The sequence below is a fragment of the Elephantulus edwardii genome, unplaced genomic scaffold (assembly GCF_000299155.1).
Source record: "Elephantulus edwardii isolate Elephantulus edwardi_28Jun2011 unplaced genomic scaffold, EleEdw1.0 scaffold00014, whole genome shotgun sequence".
Classification (NCBI taxonomy): Eukaryota; Metazoa; Chordata; class Mammalia; order Macroscelidea; family Macroscelididae; genus Elephantulus; species Elephantulus edwardii.
In genome coordinates this window covers 26055419-26065519 of record NW_006399764.1, presented here as the reverse complement: position 1 = coordinate 26065519, position 10101 = coordinate 26055419, and the positions used below count along the sequence as shown (strand labels likewise).

The window sequence follows — 10101 nt, the reverse complement described above, 5'->3', positions numbered from 1 at the left end:
CTGACAAAGAAGATTAATCAGAACTGGCTTTGACAAGCACTGTGGCATTTGGACAAGAACAAACTGGGAGGAGGGTAGAGAGAATAGTGCACCAAGGAATGAATGGAAACCCAAAATCTCTGTAAATGTTTATGAAAATTAATAAAATATAGAAAAAAAATTAATTGATAAAAAAAGATGTCATTAACATAAAAAAATGGCTAAGAATTACTATACTATGGTATATCAATTTAGAACAACATATCTTTGATTTATTTGTCATTCATTGCATTATGTTGTTTTTGTTATGCATCACTGAGTCGCTTGCGACTCATAGCGACCCTATGTACAACAGCCCTAAACTCTGCTCTGTCCTGTGCCAATTGCACTGTCTGCAATACACCCATCCTAATTATGCCAGTCACTGAATCAATCCACCTCATAGAGGGTCTTCTCCTCCTGTGCCATCTCTCCACCCTCCCAAGGATGATGTCCCTCCTTACAACATGTCCAAAGTATGTTAGATGAAGCCTCAGAATCCTTGCCTCCAAGGAGCAGCCTGGTTTAACGCTCTCCAGGATAAATCTGTTTCTTAGCAGTCCATGGTACCCTCAATACTCTTCTCCAGCACCACAGCTTAAAGGCATCAATTCTCCTTCTATCCTCCCTAGTCATTGTCCAACTCTCTCATGCATAACAAGTGATTGCAAAGACCATGGCCTTTATCAGACGCACCTTACTCTCCAGAGAGACACCATTGCTTTTCAGTACTTTGGAGAGGTCCTTAACAGCAGACTTTCCCACTGCAATACATCTTTTAATTTCCTGGCTGCTGGTGCCAAGAATGTTGACTGTGGGTGGAGTCAAGCAGACTAAAGCTGTGAACAATCTCAATCTCTTCATCATCCATCCTGATGCTGCCAACTGGCCCAGTGGTGAGAATCTTTGTCTTCTTAACATTGAGCCTCATTCCATATTGAAGGCTACAGTCCTTGACCCTCTGCAGCAAGTGCTTCAGGTCCTCTTCAGTTTCAGCAAGCAGGGTTGTGTCATCTGCATATATTATAGAGATAAAATAAAAGTGTTGTCTCTCTGAAGACGACTAAATGAAGAGCATGTACAAATACATGATGCACTTAAAATGGTTGTTACTAAGTAACAGCTATCCATTACTTACTTATAATCTTAAACTATTTTCAAAAAGGATGTGAGGTCATAAGGATTTGATTAGGAGCCAATATTCTGTAATTCTAAAGTGAGAAAACACACACCAATTGTATAAGGAATAGATCATTTGTCAGGTAGGTACTTTTTGTGATTCAAAGCTAAGTAAGAATTAAAATTCACATGGAATCTGGAAAGAAAATTGCCAGTCTACTCAGAATTCAGCAGCTTGATCTCCATTTAAAAAGAATGTGTCACACTCTTCACTTAGGAAAAACAAACCAAGCAAAATAGATAAATTAATAAAATAAATAAATCACAAATTCAATCTACGTACCTCAAACTGAATTTAGTCTGCTAAGAAATTTCACAACGATAGATACACTCCAGTGGCACTGGGGCAAGCTTATCTCTAAATGCTTTCTCCTCTCATATGAGCGGCTCCACAGCTGAGACGGCTGGCCTTCCTGCAGTCATCTGTAAATACGTGCTATGCATACAGGATTCTGCAAGGTGCCAGGCATGGAAGCACCAAAGAAACCCAGGTTTTTTATGTCTCTTGTTTACAGGGAACTTAAAACTTGTGTATTCAAAATGCTGCACTAGTATGGAAATAAATTATAGTGTCTATTAAAACTAAAAAACTTGTGGTGTATTAAAACTCCAACTTTTTAGCCCATGGCAGCACAAAGGTAAAAGAGGCAGATAAGTGTGTGCTTGTTGTCTGGGAAACAAATTTTCTACCCTTTTACCCACAGAACCACCTCCTATTCATATATCCATACTGAATGTCAGGTTAAACAAGTTCCTTCTCTATGAAGGTTCCTCAGTAGTCATGGTTGGAGTTGGGAGGGTTGGGAATCTTGAGAATGGATGCAAAAAGTTAAAAGCCAGTTGGCAGAGATAGAATCAATAATCTATTTCCTACTGAAGTGTCAATAAGAAAGATAATGAAACATTTGTCCAACTTCAAAAACAGTTCTAGGCCTGGAGAATTTTTCCATAATAAGAATTCAAGAATCACTAACCTGCATATGCTTTAAGCATATTTACTGTTTAAAGGCTGAGTAACTCCAGCAAAGAATAAAGATCTGTTTCACCTCTGAAAAAATGAGAGACAGTACAAAATTCTATGGTTGTTTACCCAGTATCTATCACTATCACCCCATTTTCTTAGCACAAAACCTCACTGTGTACAGAACATCAAGGTATCTACCCCAAAATACATTCCTACTCAGAATCTCATGCCGCTAGACTCAGTAGTCATTCCATATAGTTCTGGAAAAAGAGACATAAACGGGACAGTGGTTTCAGAAAACCATTTTTTAAAAAAATAGTAACATTTTCTTTTATACTGGTTTACTTACAAAGTTTGTATCCATTGTTTTTCACAATGGCTCTTTCCCATTTCCTTTACCCACCCCTTCCTCCACCCATCAAATTGCACAACCCAATGATTAACACTCTTCCCCCACCCCTGCCCATCCTCACCCCACTGCTCCCACCCTTTCTTCCCTTATACTCATTCTACAGTAATGGTCTTATACAGTATTTGTCCTTATGGGACTGAGTTAGTTCAATTAGCATAATGCTCTCCAGTCCCTCCTAAGTTAGACAGTAATTTACAAAAGCATTGCTCCTAGGTGCTGTATAGTATTCCATCATGTGAATGTATCATGATTTCTCATTCAATTGTGGTTGGACATTTGGGCTATTTCCATGTTCTTGCAATATTGAATAACACTGCCATGAACACTGGTGTACAAATCTCCATTTGTGCCTCAGTTCTAGCTCCATATGACCCGTAAAGACCTTTTTAAAATTAAAAAAAATTAAATTAATTTTAGTGAAAGTTTATAGAAACTTAGGGTTTCCATTCATTCATTGTTGCACTTTTCTCCCTGCCCACCCCCTTCTCCAATTCACTCTTCTCCTTGAAAAGTAAAAGACATGACACAAGATGGACAGGGATGATAATTGGACCTCCAAGAATAATTTATGAAAACAAGATATACAGCATTAAAATAGAATGTGGACCTAAATACCCAGAGGCACCTGCCTTTGTAAGATTTGTAACAAAAATTAACATGAATGGAGTTAATAGTTCTAACGGCGTGGTGGACCCATGAGTCATCTCTATGCTAGCAAAGTGGCAGAATTCCTATAGCATGAAAGTAGTCCTGCAGGAGCTTTGGTGCCTAATGATGTCTAAAGAAAATATGAAATTCCCTCAACTGCCAGAAGGGCAGTGTTACAGCAATTAATCAGAAAGAAAACCCCCAGGCCCTCCCCTTCCCCCGTTCATGTAAGCAGTCTTTATTGTCCACAGTAGTCCATTTTCTAGGAATGTCTTGTAGACCTCAGAAGTGCTGGAAAGGAAGTTCCCACTCAAGGGCAATTTCTCTTAAGATCCTGTAAATGATACTGATTTTTTGTCCATTTGAAATACCTTAGTTGTGCTCTAACAAATCACCCTGTCTCATGTAACCACTGTCCGTGTAGTTGAACTTCTGGGATCAAGAAAGTGTATTTAAATAGATTTCCCATCGTAATTGGCGGGGCACATCTAACTCAACTGTGATGAGACACGTCACACAATCACCTTGCTGCTGATACATGGCCTGGGGTCTCTGCCTTCTCCCCTTGCCCCTCCCCTGCCTCCAGCCCCTTCTCCCTGCAACAGCCCTCCAGCTCAGGGAGGCTTCTTTGAATAGATGTGAAGGTTTCAGGTCACAGCCTATGGGACTACTGCTGGGTGCGTGGGGTGCATAGGTCTTAAATGGTGCCCCCATTCCAAGGCATCCTTCCCCACTCTCCTCCACTCCCACCCCTGGCCGAAGCATAGATTGTAATCCCCTCTGCTCCCCTCTAAAATTGGCCTTTGGTGAGGAATTCAGGGCTTTCCCCACATCTTCTCTTGCCCCACCGGATAGAGGGGTGCTGCTGTGCTGCTCTCCTCCTCCCAGAGCCCCTTTCTGCACCGTCACACCCCACACTTCCCATGGCACTTCCTTGCTTTGCCAGAAGCCATCAGGGAAGGCTGAAAAGAGCCTTTGAGCTTCCTCGCTTTGTTTTCTAACCACACTGATTTCCTCTCCACCAGCCTGGGACACGGAACACAGGGGCCCTCAGCCCTGCCACTGAAGGACCCCCGAACCGCTGGTCCTGTTCTGTCCCGAGTGGACGGCGAAGACCCAAGACTCCAAGACACCGGCTTGATGCAACAGCAAGAGATAAGAGGTTTATTGCGGAGCTCCGGCTGACTCTTATCTCTGGCAAGAGATAGAGGAGCCGACCGAGAGCAAAGTTGGTTTTTTTTATACACTTTAGGGGGATACAACTGAGTATCAGCTTCTCATTGGGTGATGAAAGCACAGTTTGAATTCATTGGTTCAGTGTTCGCTCAGGGTTTACACAGCATTTTTGCATGTAGCACTTGCGGCAGTCACGTAGCACATGTAGCAGTTAGATAGATCTTTAACTATATGGTGGTGTCACAAATTCTTAAGTATACAATGAGTTCAAACTCTAGGGCAGTGGAAAAGCACAAGATACATTGGTTATCAGTCGGGAAACAAAGGCACACGGGTTATCAGTTGAGAAACAATCTTTGCTTGTTTGCTCTGCCTTTCTGCTAGCTATTCTTGAAATACTGTTGCCCTGGATACCTGGGTGTGGGGCTTTAAAAATTCCTGAGTTTAACTTAGCTGAGAACTATAGAAACTTGAGTTTAATTCAGCTGAGAACTATAGGGACTATTTTAATTTCAATCTTTTCACCACCCTCTGCTGTCATCAGTTGATGCATTGTTTTAGCTCAGGTTTTGATACGGTGGCAAGAACAGTCACCAGGGTTCCTCAGATCTGCCAGCTCTCAAAGTCTTTGGTGGTTAAGCTTGGAGAAAGGCCACATGAAGACACTTGTGAGCACACATGGAAGAACTTTTAAACAGACAGGGCTCTCATTCGGTCATCCTTGCAATCCATTGGGTGTGGCTTGGAGTCTGACAACTGGAGCAGAACAGGAACCTGGAAACAGGTGCACACTTCTGTTTGGTGCTGCATGGTCGCTTGGCAGGGCTTCAGAAAGAACTCCGTGTGCATAGCTGATCCTGAAATTGGCGGGTTTGATCTCCTGGCAAATTGCTGCATTTTTTTCCATCTTTGTCTCCAGTAGCACTAAATGCTGAAATGCAGATGCATACCAAAATAAAAGCAATTCATTTGTGTTTTACAAGGGTTTTTTCCCCCCTTTTCCTTTTCTCAATCTAGAATTTCTGTAAAAAGCACCTTTTGAAGCAGCAACTATCAAGTCTGAAAAACAATTGATGTTTCCATTAATTTTTTTTTCTTTCTGGGGAATACCTTAGTTCCAAGGATTTAGCATCCTGTAAATAAATTTTAACATAACAGTATTCCGTGAGCAGGCTTTTTATTGTCAGAGCATTGCCTGATTTTAATATAGTAAAAAGGAAAAAGTGTGCATTAAAAAAAAGAGTTAAACAAAACAAGGGTAAATACTTTGCATACACAATTCTGCAATAACAGTGTGATAATATACATAGTTCAACATGCTAGCTCAGGAGGGGTAGGAGGGGAAATGGAACTACATGTATGTATATAAATATATACATATGTGTGTGTGTGTGTGTGTGTGTATATATATATATATATATATGCTTGACAGGAGTTATTTCTACATATATACATTTACAAATGCTGCAAATATAACCACAGCTACAGTAGAATGGATTTGAATTGATTCTGACTGAAGAAATGGGATTAGGTCTGTAGGAGACGATGAGATTGGCTTAGGATAGGGCAGGGTTAAGAGCTATTATTTGTAGAGTCATTACGAGTCACAGTCACATAACAACAACAACAACAATAACAGTAGAAGAGGGAGCTCTGAAGGCCTACTAGGTAGTTACCCTGCCAAGCCAAAGTCAGGTGGTTCAAACCAACCAGCTGCTCTGAGGGAGAGTAATGAGAAATCTCCTCTCATGTGAGTTATAGCCTCTGAAAAGCCACTGGAAGGTCAGTGGTAAATGAATTCTGATATACAGCAACGACTGAGTGAGAGAGATAATAGAATACAAGGTGGGGGGAAAGTTAAGAAAATTTCCCAGCCATAACCAAACCTTAAGTCACTGGGTCTGGAGGCTCAAGACCACAGACACAGGTGATTCTCAGAATAACTGGCAAGGCAGTCTGTAAAGATAGTGTTCTTCATCCTACTTTGCCGGGTAGTGATTGGGGTCATAAAAGCTTGTAAGCCGTCATCAAAGGGCAAATACCAGTCTCTCCCATCCAAAGCAAAGAGTGAAAAAAAAGATGCAAGGAACAATCAGTCCAAAGGACTAGTGAGCCACGTGAATTCTACAGTCCTGAGACCAGAAGAACCATATGGTATCTCGCCACTACTGCTGACAATTCTGAAAGGGACCACCAGATGAGACCATGGAGAGAGTATGACAAAAATGTAGAATGAAATCAGGAAGAACAGGAAGAGAAGAACAAGGGCAAATGCTAAACTTAGAGGGCAAGAGGCCCCTTACATAGTGGGGACTGGAAGTAATGTCATAACAAAAAATAATACATCATCCAAATCACAATAAGAAAGAAAGAAAATCAGGAGAAGAAAGAAACATAGGCCTATTGCTCAAACCCACTGAGGGCAAAAAGACCCAAAACCCCCAGATAAGTCAGTATCCTGGACGCTTGACAGAACTGAAAAATGATGCTCCCTCAGGGCTGAAACTGCAGCTGGAAAGGAGCTCAAACTTTGTAAACTTTAGCAGAGCCAAGAGGAGAATATGTTTCATATTTTTGTGGCTATCAATGATAAAATTCCCTTGAACACGTCTGTGTTTGCTTCTTTTGAAAGACTAGCTACTCTGTAATAACATTATCTAGGTAAATCAATACTTGTAATTTGGAATTATTCTAAGCTGGGAATTTGGCCCAGTCATTCCTCAGTGAGGAATCTTGGACAAATATAGTAAAGAATTTCAAGAACAGTATGACTTGATTGTACAATTAAGTTCCATAAAGCTTACTTAATAGGCTTTTCTTTTGCTCCTAATTTTCCTGGTAATTGTCACCAAGACCTCCTGGTTTTTAGACAAAAAACAGCAAATATCTAGTTATTTGAAATTCAACTATCTGAACCAACCATCCCTCTACCCCTTTTAATAAAACAGGAGGACTTGGAGAGGTTGGGAAAAGTCATTTTGAGGAACTCCACGTTTCTGAAAAGAATCTATTCCCTCTCTTCATCTTCAGAGCTAACAGTGAACTCCACCATAAAATCACTAGTACATTTTAGGAGCCAGACAGACACGGAGACATTTGACCATTTAGCTTTCTTTTTTCAAGGCTGACCTTAGTGCCACAGAGCTAGGGAAGGTATTCTAGAGAGAGAATGTTGACTGGCCAGGTATGGAGGGGAAAGTCAGTTCTCCAAGAAGACAAAGGCATAACAATGCTAAATGTGTATGCATCTAACAACAAAGCTTCAAACACAGGAGGTAGAAGCTGATAGGTCTGAAAGAAGAAATAGACAAATTCACAATTACACTGTGAAACTTCAAGGCTGCTTCTCTCAGTACTTGACAGAGAAAGTTGGTTAAGGAAAACAATAAGGAAATAAAAACTTAAACAGAACTTTCAAGCAAATTGACTTAACTGACATTTTTAGTAAAAGTTCCAACCAACATAACTGAATGTGCATTATTTCACTTGTATAAGAAGCATCCTTGGAGGCTAGGATCTTGAAGCTTCATCTAACATACTCTGGGCACGTGGCCAGGAGAGATCAGTCCTTGAAGAAGGATATCATGCTCCTAAGGGTGGGGGGACAGTGCAGGAGAGGAAAACCTCAGATGAGATGGATTAATACAGTAACTGGGGTAATGGGGGTTGGTGTGTCAGAATTAGTGAAATTGGCTCAGGGCAGGGTTCAGAGCTGCTGTACATAGGGTCACTATGGGTCACAGGTGACTCAATGGCACATAATGACAACAGCATAAGAAACACGCACACAATAGACCATTTTATCACAATAGATCGTTTTATCACACAAAACACAAAACCCTCAAGAAATGCAAAGGGAAGTCATGCTTAGTAAGTTCTCTGACCATTGTTGTTGTGTAACTTCAAGTCGGAACTGACCCATAGCTGACCCTTAAAAGGGTTTTCAGTTTTCAGAGCCAGTAAATCACATGGAGTAGATTGCCATGGAAACAGCTGGTAGAGTCAAACCACGTGCCTTTGGGTTGATGGTGAATCAGTAAGAAAAAGATATTTGGAAAATCCCACAAATATTTGGAAATGAAATCTAACACTTTTAAGCAATTATGGATCAAAGAAGAAGACATCACAACAGAAATTAGAAAATCTATTATCTGAATGAAAATAATACAATTAGCAGAGGAACCGGTGGCACCATTGCTGAAGCATTCTGTTAACTGAAAGTTGGAATCTCTCAGTCCACCAGTTGGAGAAAACTGTGGCAATCTGTAGAGAAAAATTCTGAACAAAATATCAAAGTTTCACAGACTCCAAGTTTTCTGGAGCCACAAAGACTGGCTGAAATCCTGTAACCATTGCTCTGAAACAATAGGTTGCCATTAAAGCAAAAATATCCCTTGAAGTCTATTAAAAATCAAATACCAGTTTACCTGAACTTATAAAGTGTCTGCCTTGGGCACGGTGCTCTTTTAACTTTCAACTCACTGCTTTGAGGTCAAGCTGACTTCACAGCTGACCTTTCAGGAGGTTTCCCCGAGACTGTAAACCACAAGGGAGGGGACTGCCCATCTTTCTTCTTCAGAGCCACTAGAATGGAAAACCACCAGAAAGGTGCCACCTTTGGTTTAATTGTACAACCCTCTGACCCTCTGTGGACTACATCATCAGAGATCTATCTACATTAGGCCAAACTGATAACAGCAAATCAAAAGTCTAGACTGGAACCTTGGGGCAGTGAGTGTATGTTAATGGGAAGGGAGCACCTTGAAAAAGGAGGCTGAAAATGGTTGCACAACTTGATGAATGTCATCAATATCACTAAGTTATACATGTGGAAAGTGTTGAATTGGTATATACTGTTTTATACAACAAAAAGAAAATAAATCATATAAAATTGAAGAGGTCTGATGGTTTAGTGGTAAGGAGTTATACTGCCAACCCAAAGACAGTTTGAATCCACCAGCCACTTTATAGGAGAAAGATGAGCAAGCTCCTCCCATGTGATTTACAGCCTCTGAAAACCTGCTGGAGGTTTGGTTATGAATCAGTTCTGATTCTATGGCACATAACAACAACATAGAATAAGTAGAGTAACAAGCCAAAACAGTACTAAGAGGCAAATTCACTGCATTGTTTGCTTCTGTTAGAGGATTCTAACATAAATTACTGTAGCTTCCAAACAATCAGCCAGAAAATAAATAAATACACATAATAAAGAGGAACATTCTAAAAGAAAGAAAGCTAATCAAAGAAACCCACAGCTGATTGTTGTGGTTTAGTATATCTGATAAACTTGTAATCAAAGGGGAGAGGAAGAAGATACAAATTATGAATATCAGGAATCAAAGAAGGAACATCACTGCTGGTTCCTCAGATAGTAAATGAGTAGAAAGTGGACACTTTGAACATCCTTTTGTCAATACACTTGGTAGTTTGATGAAATAGGCAAATTCCTTGAAAGAGATTAATTACCAACGATCACTCAAGAAGAAATATGCTTTCACCAAAAAAGAAAGTTTAGAAACAGGAGATATAGGTAATCTGAACAGTCATGCCTATTTTAAAATATTGAATGCATAAAAACATTCCTACTTACAAAGAAAATTCCAATCCCAGATGATTTCACTGATGAACTCTACTAAATGATGATGAGAGATAGGTTATCAGTTCTACACAAATTCTTCCAGACATCAACAATCTCTCAAAC

General features: G+C 40.3%; 1 pseudogene; it reads left to right on the top strand.

Moving 5' to 3' along the window:
* Positions 1-1821: 1821 nt before the first annotated feature.
* Positions 1822-3407, top strand: LOC102854472 (annotated as a pseudogene).
* The last annotated feature ends 6694 nt before the right edge of the window (positions 3408-10101 follow it).